The sequence below is a fragment of the Dermacentor andersoni genome, chromosome 9 (assembly GCF_023375885.2).
Source record: "Dermacentor andersoni chromosome 9, qqDerAnde1_hic_scaffold, whole genome shotgun sequence".
Taxonomy (NCBI): Eukaryota; Metazoa; Arthropoda; class Arachnida; order Ixodida; family Ixodidae; genus Dermacentor; species Dermacentor andersoni.
This window is the reverse complement of record NC_092822.1, coordinates 64,824,085-64,839,886: the sequence shown is the minus strand read 5'-3', so window position 1 is coordinate 64,839,886 and position 15,802 is coordinate 64,824,085. Positions and strand designations below refer to the sequence as shown.

General features: G+C 48.7%; 1 protein-coding gene across 1 annotated transcript in view; it reads right to left on the bottom strand.

Moving 5' to 3' along the window:
• LOC126528163 (ADP-sugar pyrophosphatase-like) overlaps positions 1-15,594 on the bottom strand; it is a 52,892-nt gene extending 37,298 nt beyond the window's left edge. The window contains exon 1 of the mRNA XM_055069154.2: positions 15,340-15,594. The gene's annotated coding sequence lies outside the window, so the exon portion shown is untranslated. The remainder of the gene's footprint in view (positions 1-15,339) is intronic.
• Between the last annotated feature and the right edge of the window lie 208 nt (positions 15,595-15,802).

Sequence of the window (15,802 nt, the reverse complement as noted above, 5' to 3'; positions counted from 1 at the left end):
GCGCTGGGGCTTGCGCAAGCGATGGGAAAAGGGGGAGAGGTGGGTGTCGCGGAGAGATAAGGGCCCGCGGAGGGGGCGCCCGTGTTTTGAGAGAAAGGCGCCGTGGAGGAAAGCGAGCCGCGCCGTTTTGCCGGAGAAGCACGTGCTCGCGACATGATCGCACCCGTCGGACCGATCGAGACCGAGCATCCCCCAAGTGCTCGCGTTTGCGCGGACGGCAGCGATCTTCGGCGAATGCCGTCGACGACGTTCGCGTTTTGAAGGCAAGGTTGCAGGAAAAAGAAAAGTGTAAGAAAGCCACCAAGGTAGGCACCAAACCGGCCGCGCGAGCGAACGCGCGAGAGCCGTGCTTTTTCCAGGGTTGCGGCGCCAGCGCGCCGGCGTCGACCGAGGATAACGTGTTTTCGATGTACGTGTTTGATTTTTGTTTGCCGCTGCTCAGGGCTTTGCCGTAGTCGACGTGGATCGGATGACTTCGTATGGGAGAAAGGTATTCTTTCGTCTTGAAAAAAACAACAACAACCATGTTTACGAAGCCAGCTCAAAACGGTGTCTTTCCTTACTACATACCGTCGCCAACACTTGCCCATCATAGTTTGCTCAAGGCATGTGTAGTCATTTTTGGAACTGGCCCCCCACGTGCCAATACGTTTACACTTCTTGGGGGTCATTGAGAAAATGGAACATGGTTATATTCGGGTGACTTTCTCGGTGCCCGTGATGCTCAAGCCCTGCCTGCTTGATACAGTTTGCTTGACGCCTCTCAAAACGAACGCAAGGTGTATGTTCTTTTTTTTTTTTCTCGTGCGGATAAATCGAAGCCGACTCGACTATGAGGCTTCAGAGCAGCATGCTCGCCTGAGGAATGCTTTGCTTAGGCTGACATCGGTTGAAGCACTAGGGGGTTGGCATCCATCATGTGATATATGGAGTATCTTTTTCAACTACACTAACACATCTTAATAAATATATTCCTGCTCTGATTTCCTTTTTCTACTGTTTACCTTCATATATTCAATGTATTATCCATTGTATTCTTTTGCTTCACTGACTGTATTTCTGCTGTATTTTTGCATTTCTGTTCAGTCATTGAAGTTCACGTGTCTCTATGCCCCCCCCCCCCCCCCCCGTTACGTGATGCCTTCGGGCCTTTAAGGGGAAATAAATGAAATGAAATGCACACTAACTAACTTAATTATGCGGTCCATTTATGACGTCACGGACACGGGAGTTCTTAAGTGGCATTCGCAGTAGGGTTGCTAACCGTCCCAAAATCTGCCGGACAATTCCGATTCTTGAACAAAATTCCCGAGTACCGACTTGACCCAGACGAGATGACCAAACGTTCCGACCTTTATCTTTTCCTACTAAACGACAATCGATAATCGAGGGCTCGTATTCATAAAACAGTTCTTACACTGAAACTTTTCGTAAGAACATATACTAGCCAATAGTGATTTCGGACGTATTATTAGCGAAAGCACACAGCCAATGACTAACAGCACTTACGAGTGGAGAGCTTTGTGAATTTAGCCCCACATTTATTTCCTTTTACAGCGAAGCTTTTACCCTCTAGTTGGTCGGTATCTTTCGTGGCGTGCTCGCCCAAAAAGCGGCAGCTGGAAAAGGGGTCTGTGTTTGTGTTTTCTTTTAACCGAATTATGTTTTCTCATATATTCGAATTACAAGTCGATGCTGCCATGTCTGTAGGTTGTGCGTAAGTCGTACTTCACGAATTTTTTGACGCATTTTACTCTTAAACATTAATTTAGTTCAGTAAACCACTTGCGCTAGGTGGGTGGCCTAGAAGAATGAGGACATGTGCTGCACGTGCGCGCCTCCATGACGTACGTCGATTGTGGTGGTGGCGCTTCAGTAACGTTCTCTAAGTTGCGCACCAGGTTCGCTGTGCATCCACTTGCACAGGATGGAATGGAGTGAGTGAGTGAAAGCTTTATTGTAAATGTCCGGCGATTTGGGCGGGGTGGGGCCATAAGCACCCCAGCCTAGGTGACGGCCTCGACTCCTTGAAGTCGGGCGGCTTCCTCGGCGTGCCGGACGGCCCACAGTTGATCAGAGAGGTCGTGGCTGAGCAGGGCCGCCTCCCAACGCGGTCATATTTCTTCTTATAATGCGTGACAGCTCGTTTGCACACTCTCTTTTGTCTTCCGCGACATTGTCGTAAAGGCGGCATCGCTTTTGTCGCGGTTGTAGTTCTGTTATAAGTCTTAATCGTTCACAGTACCTCTATCTGCATTGGTACAGCCATGTAAGCCAGGCAACCACTGTGCCTTCCTTAGTGTAAACCGACACATAGTAGGACTAAAAACAATATGTAGCATTGTTAAAGGACTGGCAGCTCCTGGCACTGATAGGGTCATTCGTCGCCACAGCCACCCCTTTCCCTACCTCTGTCCCTTCCCTCGGCAGCATGGTCGCCAAAATATGACGTCATGACATTCCACAGGTAACTCCCGTTGTCAAGCCCAACGCAACACGTCGAGCGATTCGGCGCCAAACGAACGGACGTAAACAATGTAGCCAGCGTAAACAGCGCTCTGAAAACTGAAGAGCGAACGGTCTGGCGACGGTGAACGGCGACGGCGGGGAGGCTGCAACGAGAGTCGACGGATCAGCTTGCGGAACAGCCACACACATCATCATCATCATCATCAGCCTGGTTACGCCCACTGCAGGGCAAAGGCCTCTCCCATACTTCTCCAACAACCCCGGTCATGCACTAATTGTGGCCATGTCGTCCCTGCAAACTTCTTAATCTCATCCGCCCACCTAACTTTCTGCCGCGCCACAATTGCCACGCGCCGTACTTGCGCATTCCTCCGGCCAAGGGGCAGAGCGTGCCATGGACATGGGAGAGGCGTAAAGTTTAAGTGCGTAAAGTTTTAATGTTCCGCGTAAAGTTTAAGTGCGCTAAGATCGATCGTCCCGCAAGGACATTTTTGCACAAAGGCCAGTCCACGTAGTAAACTTCAGCACCGACTTACACGAAGAGACAACACCTTCTCCGATTCAGTCTTTGTTTCCTTCTTGCCTTCTCTTGTGGGTGGCGTAGGGGCCGGTTCCAGTGTATTGTTTTTCAGCGCAGCAGACAGGGGAGCACACGTGTGGTCCGTACCACCCCGAAAAGAAAAAAGACAAGTTGCGCATAAATCTGCCCCTTCTTGGCACTCTCGACGACCTGTGGCACTCTGCGCACAACAGCCGCGAGGGCGATAATCAAATGAGGAGCGACGCCAAAAGGGAAGGCATCGCAAAGTGCGCGCGATAAGTTCGCGCTGGCTGCGGCGACGGAGCCTCTACCACTACATTATTATGTACGCTGGCGTCCGGCTCGGGCCAGTGCAAACTCCACTCTGAGCGATGGCCAAGGTCGCGTCAACGGAGGCCGCCATGTCGGAGCTCTCGAGTGCTCCCCCAGATCCGATTGCACGCCGCCATGCATGGAACCGGTGTAGCGGTGTGCCAATGCTCGAAAGTTTCGGATAGCGAATCGAACGTGGTCCAGTGCGATTCGGTCGTCGAATCGAATAGCGTGCATTAATAGTGAATTAGTGAGTATTAGTGTAATAGAGTAATAGAGTGTATTAGAGTAATATTTTTTCCCGAAAGTTTTCGGTGGTCAACTGGCGTGCTTTCAATCTTAAAATCGAAGTGAGATCGCGACAAATTTAGACGTAAAAAAGTCGAGAAGTGACGTGGTCGATCACGTGATACGTTACTCGGGGAGTAGGGCTTTTCGGGCTGAACTGCTGGCATGCGCACTCATCGAAGAGTTCTGAGTATGCGAATAATGTTCTTTTACTGCTTATTTATTCCATGTGATCACTTGTGCTTTTAGTAGACTGGAGCCCTTTATAGTGTGCAGTGTAACGAGAGAGCTTGCTAACGTTGTCAATAAACCAGGATGTGAGCATCGTTTTATATGAAAGGTGAAAACGGCTGTTTGTTATTCGAATAATAATCTAAACAAATTCGATTCGATACGTTCCTGACGCTATTCGATTCGTATTCGGTTTGTGTCTCAAACATTTCTATTCGCACAGCCCTCCCCGGAATGTTAGGTCATCTGGCTGGTTGCAATTATGAACTCCAAGGCTAAGTATCAGACCGAGGGGGGAAATAATGTAGAAATTGTAACGTGGGGGTATTAAAGCGGTGCAAAGTGCCACCAGGATTAAATCAAATGGAACAACAGCAGAAGACTTGCAACTACTTGTCCACAAGAAGTCTTGTCTTCTAACGAAAACGAGTCTTCTTGTCAATACGTTGGCTGCAGGGCTGATATTTCCTTTCTTGGCCTACTGAGAGTGAGAGAACCCTTCATTGAAGCAAACCGTCGTCTTCTCTTTTTCTTTCTGTTTCGCCCGTTTTCGTGGTTGGTCGGTGGACGGACTCGCAAGGAAAACTTATGTTCGTTCCTCTGTTCAGGCTATACGCTTACATTGACAATGATCGTCGATGGTATCGGCACAGTTTTTTTCTTCTTTTTTACAAGCAGAGAGGTTTGCCGTCGCAAGAACACCCGCCGACATGCCACTCTCCAAGGGAAGGAGTAAGGGGAGCAGAAGCTGGCTCTAGAAGAATAAGGGCAGATGAAAGTGATGAAAGAACAACAACAAAATGTTATTGTAAAGGATGTTGACAAACGGCATGGAGGCTGAGAAGTAATTTCGCCCCAGAATTGTGGAAGATCGCCGTTTTCGGGCTTCGCCGAGAGCGAAACCCGCTGGGCGCTTGGTTAGCGAGTCAGGAGGCGCCCTTTGGCAGCAGGGAGCCCGCGTCTCCGCCTAGGGGCATCTTAACCTGTCGCACGTGCGTTCTGGAAACGTGGGGAAGGGTGCGACGCTGGGGGCTCTTTGACCCGGAAGCGCGGACGCAGGCCTGGGACGGACCACGGGCAAAGCGTAATTAGGGCGTCAATGGGCATGCCTGGGGGACAAAGGGGCAACTTGAAAGCCAGAGGGATCGGTGACCCGATGCGCGGTCTCTTGAAAGACAGGCTGGCACAGGAGGCACAATCTATCTCTGCACTTACAGCTTTCTGTAAGTGCAGAGATGGGCCCGCCGGAGAAGACGAACCTCGCACAAGACGGCACCACGGTGAATCGGCGGGTGCGCTTCGGCTGGGGTGCCCTTCGGGCCACGCAGTGCGCGATGGTTTCAATTAAGGTGCGAGGACGGGGCGACGCAGATGTTCGTTTCCCGTAAGTGTTCTTCAAAATGTCGGGAGACTTTCCCATACACGTCGCAGAGCAGGACTGTTGGGATGTTATTTTTTGATTTGTTGTTTGGCGGTTTCTTTCTCTCCCTCTATCTCTCTGAATGTACCGGGGAACGCAAGGAGAGAGTGTGAGAAAGAGAGAGAGAGAGAGACCAGTGAGTGAAAGCCCAGTTGACTCAATCAGGTCACTGGGGTGTCGTGATTTGCCGTGAGGGGATTCGGGAGGAGCGACTGAAGGGTTAAAACCTGGCTCCCGACCTCTCACGGGGGTTCCGGACGCAGGAAAGGTACTCTGCACTTGCGGCTCTGCCGAAAGGCGCCGGTCCCAGTGTAACTGAAGGGCTTTGACGTACGAGCGGTGTTGTACACAATCGGCTATGCCGAGTTGATATGTCAGACTCACTGTAAATAGCTGTCGATGTGAATATTGTCTACATAAAGTCCGTTATCCAAATGCAAACGTCTATGGCGTCCCGTCTCTGATGGAAGAGGAGAAGCGACGACGGCAGCTGAAGAGAAGTTCTCTACCTAGTAAGCTGGTTACGCCAGCTTGGAGCACTCTGTGCTACGAGTGTAGGAAGGTAGAAAATTTAGTATTATGTCAAACGGCACATTTTCTTTATCTATGCGAAGCGAAACTTCAGTGAAGCGGTAAGCAATTAAATGCTATAAAACTAACGGCGATGAGTACACTACAGTGTTTACTTTCATCGCACAGGTCACAACATTATTCTCACGCAATCTTTACATTTTCCCTCTAAGACGTTCACAAGCTTATGCAGAAATGAAAGAAATGCCGAATCGGTGCGAATACGCACTGCATGGCGATTTCACGACAATGGAGGGGACGTGTGACGTTTGTCGAGGGCAAAGTTGCGATGACAGGTGTTGATAAGGTGATGACAGGTGATAGGACCCTGTCAAGTCCCAACGGATTCTTCCAGCGTGTTGTCTGGCATATAAATTTAATTGAATTGAATATGCGCAGTAAAGTATAGGGCACATAACTGCCTACATTAATTACATACCTCTTGTGTCACAGTGACGCGTACACACTCTTAAGGATATCTCATTCTTAACGCAGACCTTGCAGTGGCACATACCCCAATGGCTAAACGAAAGCAGAATCAACAAATTAAGAAAACTCCATTGAATATTACTTGCTGTTGCTACGGGTACAACGCTTTGTGACCGAAGTTTTATCATTCGTTTATGTTCGTTATTTTATTGGAAGAGCGGTCTCGCATTTCAGAGAGTACACACGACGACGTGTTGCCTCTGAGATCACGATCGCTGCCTTGGCTCAAGGCACTGAACATCATCTCAGAATTCATCATTCACTTTTTGAGAATAACAAATACTTCGTTCTTATCGTTACATTGCTTCGAAAATTTTTGTATGCAAACAAAAGCCGTTATGAACCGTTACGGACCTTTTTTTTTTTCATTCTGGAGCAGAACCGGAACTGAACTTTTTTTCAGTGGAACGAAACTAAAACCAGAACGAAAAAAATATGTGTATATCCCAGTTTCGCCCGAAAGGCGAAGCATCGAATGCGATAGCAAATTAGTGGACAGTTATACGAAGTAAGGATAATGGTTTTATCGGCGGCACAAAGGCGTCAACATAGTCACACCGACTAAATTAGCGAGCGTGGTGTCGCGCGCGCACAAACATGCGTGAACACATCTGACTCGATGACCGCGGAGACTCGCTGTCAAAAGGTTGGCGTGACGAAACGCGGCAGCAGCAGCAGCGAGCGAAGCGACATTCGTTCTGTCTACCGCTTCAACGATAAGCGAGCACCGAGCACGCACAAAGCCACGAGCCGCCGACGCAGCTAGACTCTGCCCCCAACGCAGACAGCTCTCAAGAAGCGGCCGCGCGACCACGCTGCTGCCACATGCGCAGTTGCAGCCGGAGTAGAACGCCGCCCCCCTCTCTCACCTCCCCCAGGTACCTCGAAATGTTGGAGGCCTCGCGCACGACGGAAGACTGCGCGCTTCCTCCCTGCTTTCGCCTCTCTCGCGCGAACGAGATTGAGCCGCGATGGTCGGCTCCCCTCGCATGCCTTCACTCGCACATACAGCGTAGGGCGCGGCGACGGTGTTATCGCCCTTGGACTTTATACGGAACCTCACGGCGACGCCGACGCCGCCGGCGGAAGTGCGCTTGGCGTGTCCGTATAATTGCTATCGCAATCAAACATTTCATTCCGACACCCTGGCACTGGCAGCCAACCAGGCGCTTTCCCAGTTAACTTCTCCCATTATTTTCTCATCGCCCCTTAATCCGTGCACGGTAGCGCGTAGGCAGCTTTAAACGTGCTGGTAGAAATCTTTTACTATATAGAGCTTCCTCTATTGCTCCTCGGCGACCTAAGAAAGTTAGTCTCAAAGTGAATGAGCCGCGTCAAATATTACGCTTTCATTTCTGACAGGTGTGCACCGGCTAGGCACAGTTTTACATAAGTCGCAACTGTACGCCGTAACTGCACCATTATTTCCCACCTCCAGCTATGGATTGCCTCAACGTTTCTTTTTCGCCTTTTTTTCCCATCCTAACGGGAACGCTGACTGACTTGAGTGTAACTGACTTAAGTAGGCGTTGCACCATCAGCAACTACTACGGCGACAGCGACGACGACTACGAGATCGCTCCGTGTCCGTGCGATGATTTTATTGCGAGAACAATTATATGGACACTTCATGCGCATTTTTTTGCAGTCGCCGTCGCCGTGATGTTCCGCATAAAGTCCAAGGGCGATAACACCGCCGCCGAGCGTCGTATGCTGTATGTGCGAGTGAATGCGCGCGAAGGAGAAATCAAAACGCGAACGCGCCGCCTTCCGTCGCGCGAAAGGCCCTGAGGGGATGGGAGAGAGAGGGAGGGAGGGGGGGCAGCGTTGTGCTCCGGCAGCAACTGCGCATTTCGCTACCGGGCCCAAGGGGGACGATCGTGGCTCAATCTCGCGCGGGATGTATGGAGGAAAGTGGAGAAGGAGCGCGGGAGGGAGGGGGTGAGGCTTCGACGCCGCCAACACGTGCGTACCGTGCTCGGTAGCGCGCGCGGTATCTTCAAAGGGATCTTCAGAGGGCTCATACCTTTGTGCGCGCTTTGTTCACGACGCTCTTGCGGTGCAGCGATAGACCGCACGAAGGTCACTTCGCTCGCCGCTGCTGCCGCTGTTCATCAAGGTATAGTGTCCGCGCTCCTCGTGCTTGATGTGTTCATGTTTGCTTATGCGCGCCGACACCATGATTGTTAAACCAGTTAGTGAGCGAATGTTTCCCAAAGTTTACACGGCCGACAAAACTACTATCCTTACTTCGTATAGCTGTCTATTAATTTGCTATCGCAATCGATGATTCGCCTTTCGGGCGAAACTGCGACTTTTTGGGTACGAGCGACGCTTTTAGGCAACAACAACAACAATCCCCGACCAGTTCTATCGGCATTGCTTCGGTTCTTCTAGCAGCGAGCGCGCGTCTCTTCCTGTGATATATCCGGATCACTGTACTCTCGCCCTTTTTTTTTCTCTCTTTTTCACTCTGTCCCGGCCGTCCCGGCGCTTGTAAACACCGCGCGCCAGGGTTGACAACTCTACAATCTCTGGGCGCTCGGAGGGCATAACGGTGTCGCCTCTGCGTGCGTGACGGAGGTCACGTGCTGCTGCTCCGAACGCCGACGGGCTCGCGTAGGCGAGTGGAGAGGGCGTCCTTTACGTAAAGCCCCGCACCGCCTCACTCTTTCTTTCTCTTCGCAGCACGCGGGAAGTGTTACTGCGAAAAGCCCTCGACCTCTGCTCGTAAGGCCTCGCTGTCCATGGATAGAGACCCGATAAATGTCCGGGCCTCTGTGGAGGTTGCAGCAGAACGTGCTTTCCTCCGTCGGAATGAACTAAAGTGGCCCTCGGACTGGCCGGATTGGAAAAAAAAAAAAGAGGAAACGGTCCGATAATAAACGACGATAGGCGGCTGGAAAGAACCGGTGTGAGAGAGCGATGGCGGTGGAGGGGAAGCGTAATCGCACGTATGCATGGACGACGAGCCACGTGGTGGTTATTGCCTTTTCTTTTCCTTCTTTTTTTTTTTTTCGACGGAGGAGTGTCGACGACAAAGGTATCTTTTCGAGGGCTGCGCAGAACGTTGATCCGGATGCGTATTTTTGCGTACGCTCTATCTGGGTTGCGCAGAAAAGTCGACTTTGGAGGCCTCTCACAATAACAAGGCTTTTTACCCCGTTCCTCGCGGCGTAGGGGAGTATGCAAACACGTCGGTCATAGACACATTGCCGTCATTGAAAGGGCCGGTGCGAATGCAGTAGCGGCGACCTCGCACTGTATATCTTTCGCTGCGCCTCCGTACATACGTGTGACATTTGCGAGCCGCGATTCGCTGAAGCCGTTCCCTGCGAAGCACGATCTTTGGCCAACGCAAGCTTTGCTGCGGTGCATTCACCTGCACGGAGAGGATGTCAACAGGCTATCAACAGACCCGTCGATCAAGGATCCTCCACGTTTTATTTTTCTTCTCACCTTCTTTCTGCATATTCCCTCCCGCCTCACCCCAACTATGACGGACACTTTGCAAGAGTTTCTGAGTTGTTAGGGTGGGCGTAAGCGCTGACCATTTCGCGTAACCAGCTTAAAAGAATGTTAATGCCTGTAAACGCGGGTTACGACCTTGAGGTTAGCTTTTTTGTCACAATACGGGACGCCATGACAAATTTAGGAAGAAAAGCTGCGCTAAGGCAGAGGTCGACAAGCCTCACTCTCCCAAAAACTAAGCAGCGTAGTATGCAATCGTCTCACGTACATTTAAGGAATAAAAAGAAACTCAGCCCGGCAATGGAACATGTTGCATACATTGAGAAACCAACATTATCCAGAAAGCTAAGTACAGGTGCCACATCCTTAGGTCAAATTAGCAATAAATTCACGAAGCGCACGCTACTGCAATATATATAATTCGTTACAAAAAAAAATAAGAAAAGGAAAGGAAAGCTAGATGCGCATAATACAAATGAAGGTCCAGAAAACAACACATTATCACAAGCAAGGCTTTTTTGACAAAATGCCTTATTAAGGCACAGGCTAAACTTATTGTGTTCAGGATAGGGCAATGTAAGATCAGAAAGCTGTAATTATAGTGCTGCTGCAAACCAATGCAAGGAAGCGGGAGGGGGGAAGCGCGCCGTCTTCCGTCGCGCTTGGCACCGCGGGGAGAGGAGGGACTGTGGTGTCGTACTTCGGTCGCGCGGGCTTTGTCTTCAGCGTGGCCTGCTTTGGGGGCCGATGGCTCGTAGTTTTGCGTGCGCTGTTTTCTGGCCGCTCAGTTCGCGCTGAAGCGATAGACAGCGCGAATGTCACTTCGCTCGCTGCTGCTGCCGAGATTCCTCACGCCAGCGTTTTGACAGCGAGCGTCCGCGGTCGTCGAGTGTAATGTTTTCATGTTTGTCTGCGAGCGCTGACACCACGCTTGTTAGTTTAGTCAGTAAGCGAATGTTTACAAGGCGGCGTTCTACTCCGGCGGCTGCTGCGTATGGTGCGGCCGCGCGTGCCTTGTCTTGAATACGATCTGCGATGCGGACAGTCTAGGCACACCGAGGGCCGATAGTTTCGTATGCGTTATAGCACCCATACGCTTCCGCGTCACCCGCATTCACGAAATGCAACGTCACTGTCGCTTTTCGTTCCCGCCTCTTTCCACGGGCGATGTGCGCCGCAGGCCTCCAGCATGGTGCCCTGATGCGTGCGCCTCTTCACTTAAGACGAACATTCGGAGTGACTGCAACCGCTACCGATCCTGGAGGCTATAGGGAGCCTTGATGCGTGGGGGCGCGGCGCATCGAGGCACCCTATAGCCTCCAGGATCGGTAGCAGTGACGGTCACTCCGACTGTTCCGGGCGCGGCGCATCGAGGCACAATATAGCCTCCGGGATCGGTAGCGGTGGCGGTCACTCCGAATGTTCGTCTTAACCGAAGAGTACGTCTGAGGCGGTTCGTCTTAAGCGGACTTTTTTTTTATTGAGTTTATGGAAAACCAAACAAACGTTTCCATGTCGTTCGTTATATGCTAGAATTCGGCTTAACCGAGTTCGTCTTAACGAGAGTTCACTGTAATTACTTTGCAGCACATGTTGCAATTTACGAATTGCGGCCGGTGAGATCGCTAGGCGGAATGACTTTCCAGAATGACACCAGTTGGGAGATATCCACTATAAGACTGGTCATGAACATGTGCTGTTGTTGCACTTAAACTTTTCACAACACGCTCTTTTATGCATCGAAACCAAAAGTAGCGCGAACGCCCACGCATTTCGTCCCACACTTTGGATTATACTATCTCGAAACTGGAGTCATCCTGTAAGTTAACTTCAAGTGGATACGTCTTGCAAACTCACCGGCTACAATTCATAAATACCAATATGTGCCGGAAAGTAAATAGTGAAATTAAATAATATTAAATAATGGATGTTTGTCAGTTGAATAAGTGTTTCGATTTTTCGTGCTAGTAATACCTGTCTTTTCGAATAATCCACCTCAAGGAGAATTATTCTTTCTGGCACAGGCAGTTTTTGTAATTCCAGGAAACTATAGAAATGCTCACCCCGCATAATGCCCAGTTGCTGGTATACAGTGTCGTCCTAGCTGTTATTGTATCGTCATCGTGCGTCGCAACATTGCTATCGTCATTTGTCGAGTTAAATATCGCGTGAACACATCCTGCTTGACAAAGAAATAACTGATTGCAGCAGTAACTTGCAGCTTTTACTTTTAAATGCAACAAACTTCTGCGTTTCACGTGTACTTGAATAGGGAAATCATAGTTTGAAACCGAGCTAAAGCGTCCTCTTAACTGTTGTGGTTGCCGATTCTCAGGGAAGGCTGCAGATTAATTTTGACGTCCGCCCATCGGAATTTCGCAGGGCCACGTGCTGGCATTAGTTCAAACACGTTCGTCCACACCGAAAGTCGAAACCCCCACGAACGAAGCCATCTGATTGATCAGTGTGTCCTGAAAGGCTACTTTGCCTTACAGCATATAACCGCCACTGATACAATCTGAACGTACGCTATAGTAGCTTGCACGTACTTTTTATCGCCTCAACAAATGTAATAATCAAGCGAAAATAATTTGCATTGCGCGGCAAAAGAGCGAGGGCTGAGGATATATTTTGTTTGTTTGTTTGCGCTGCAACTTAAAGGTAGCGTACTTTTTTTTTTTAGCCACGGTTAAAGTATCGAACATTCGCAAATCGGGAAGGAAGGACTATTAAATTCGCATTCGAGATATTGAATATCCGGGGAATGCTTATCAAAAACCAGCCTGAGAAAAAATGAATTACTCGTTCTGCAGCCTTTGCTACGAGCCTTACTTTCTTTTTTAATTGCGATAAAGACTTACCCTTAAGGCATAATTCATGATCTGTATATGTGTATTATATGTGTGCTGTGAGGCATGTGTCTTGTACGAATTGAAGAAGTGCTTTGTGGAATCTGTTATCGCGTATCCAGCGTTCATAGTGACACTGTAGCCGGAGGCCGTATTGCAGTAGGAGACGCGAGACTCACTTGAACTTGCGAGTTCCTATGAAAGCTTTCAGCCTTCAAGAAGGCCATTACGCGATTCGCTGATGTTCGAAGATTTCAGGCTCATACCGCAAGCGTTAACAACTCCCACGATGGCGGCGCCGTAAGGATAAACGACTTGCGCGATGATATCATTGTTGGCTCGCGTTATCCCCTATACGCGGAAGCGTGTCGACGTGCGTCATGAAATACGAACGAACCCAATAAGACAGCGACAGAAACAAGTACGGAAAGAAAGGGGGGCAACCGATGGGGAAAATTGCCAGCGGAAAAAAACGCAGCGGATAAAAACAGCACCGCATTGCAGCACGTATTTGTATTATAGGGCCTGGGAGTTGATCCAGAATAAGAGCATTTTGCTGTGAGAAACACGTTATCTTCGATAAGATAGTTTGCATAGACCGGCTCTCCGTGCCAACACTGAACAAAAAAACAGCCTCAAGTGTTGTGAATGAGCGGGAAAAACAGTCCGCAGCGGGCGAACAAATAAGTGGTACAATTCGCTTTTTTTTTTTTATATGCGGGACTATAATTGATTTCAGAACCAGAATAGACGAATGCGGAAGCTATAGCTGAACGGAATGCGAATTTCGATACATCTTGATGCACTTCGACAGTGTCTTGGTTAAAAGAAGTCATGGGTTCGGCTCCCTGCCGCGGAGGCCGCGAATTTGGTGGATGCGGAATGTATAGATGCCCGTGTGCTTAGATTTGTATGCGTGTGTTGAGAACCACGAGTGATCGAAATCGGTATGGAGCTGTTCACTGCGGTTTCTTGCATAGCCCACGTGCCCGTTAAATCCAATCAATCAATCAATCAATCAATCAATCAATCAATCAATCAATCAATCAATCAATCAATCAATCAATCAATCAATCAATCAATCAATCAATCAATCAATCAATCAATCACCTGATCAATTTATCTATCTATCGAAAACTTTAAAGTGAACAAGAGTTCAAATTCGCTGCAGTGGTGACGCAAGTTCCGTTTATGTTGCCGATGGGAGACCAAGTCACAAAACACATTTCACATATTAAAACTCAGCAAAGGAAAAAGAATAACGGCAGCCTGGGGCATGAAGTGAAAAGTAGAAGTAGAAATTCGAAGGATTAGACCACTGCATGGTAAAATTTCGCGTGGCCGCGTCCCTTCGACGGCATGTGAATGTGTTCGCGTCTAAGAATCTACTTTGGAGGTAAATCAAAATGCTCCGGAATTGTTTAAATCAGCGCCGACGATGACGTAGCTTCTTGAGTCACGCATATCTAAAGTAAAATGCTGGAAAAGCCTAGCGATCAGAAGAAAAAGGGATCCGAGCTAAAACGCAGCGAATAGTTGAACCACGCTTCACGAGTTATACGTACGGTTCTGTCGGAGGCGGTCGTGAAAACGTGATATTCGAGTACACATCAGGATATAACAGGCACAACAGACGATGCGCATCACGGGCCGGTTATATCTACGACTCGCAAAATTTAGACACGAACCTGTTGTATTATTTGACTGAACATGAGCGGAGACGACGCCACGTGTAATGAAGAACGGCTACTGTAATTTAGTTGTTACTGGAACGCAACATACCTGATTGTATATGTTTTCCTTGTTGTCTTTCTTTTTAAGGAAATCACGGAGAATTTTTATCAAGTCGTTGTCAATTTTGTAGTAATAGTGCCGAAAACACGCCATATTGTCCCACTGCGTATGAAAGCATTTCACTGAGACTTCAGTTTTGTTATCTTAAGTGATTGCAGCATCCCAGCACACAAAGCATACAAATGCACAAGAACAAGTATGGCTGGTTCCTATACTTGCTAGCACATGTTACGTGAACAAAGTATAAGCAAGTGCGAGAAAAGAAACGGAACGTAATGACGCCACGTGACTGGTCTGCTTTTCTTTTTCTAAATATCAACATGTGCTAAAGAACGCCTCTGACACCATCTAGTATCTCTGTATCTCACCGTTCCGGTGTCAACGGAAGGGAGAAAAAGAAGAGAGAAAAAAAAAAAACAGTTATGAAAACTTCTAAATATTCAAAGGCAACAGCGGTTGGTATTTCTACGCTTTTATCTATACGCGCGACTAGGTGAAAGCATTTGAACACGGTATTGAACGTAGATGCACACTTATTGCTTTCATAAGTGAAACACGTTTATACTTCACACGCATTTCGATGCTGGCATTTATGCAATAGTCCGTGGTCACACAATACGTCTGCACACGAAATGTCATTGAAGAAAGAAGCATTCTGAAAAAAAAAAAAAAACTAAAATATTCAAAATGATAAACGAGCAAGAAAAAAAAGAAGAAATATGTTCCCGGTTTTGTTAGTGCGTACCTTCCTGTATTGCAGTAGCATTTATTTATAGCACAGATCCTTCTGCTTGGAAGAATAAATAGCGGGGGTATCGGTTTATCTTACCACTTGACTCGAAAGAAGACAACGTGTGTAGTAATATTTTTTAACTGATAATTAAAAGAGAGGAAGAGACACTCACCTGTTTGGAAAACAGTACTAAAATCCAAGTTTCGAAGAGCAGAAGCAGACGAAACCGATTTCGTCCGAGCAGCAGACAACTTGCAGACGACGCACACTTGAAAACGGCAACAGTGACACCATGCAAACTCTGGAGAGGCGCGGAACGACCAACTTTCGCGTGTGACGGTTCGCCTTCAACCGTCGTTGTGTCGTAGCTGCACCCGGTATATCCGACGTGGTCGTCCGCCTACGTGCGCCGTACCTCTAGCCGGCGGTAATAAAGTGGGAGCTGGCAAAACGCGAGCGCCAGTTAAATAAGCCGGGTAGCGCGGCCTGGTCGCCGCAAGGAGGACGCGAGGGTGTAATACGTGTATGCGCCCCAAAAATAGTATTTTTTATATTTCGTTCATTCTTTCGGTCGTCTCCTTTTATTTCTTTTTCTCCTTCCTCTCGGTCCCCCTCTGCTGCTTTCCGTTTCGTTC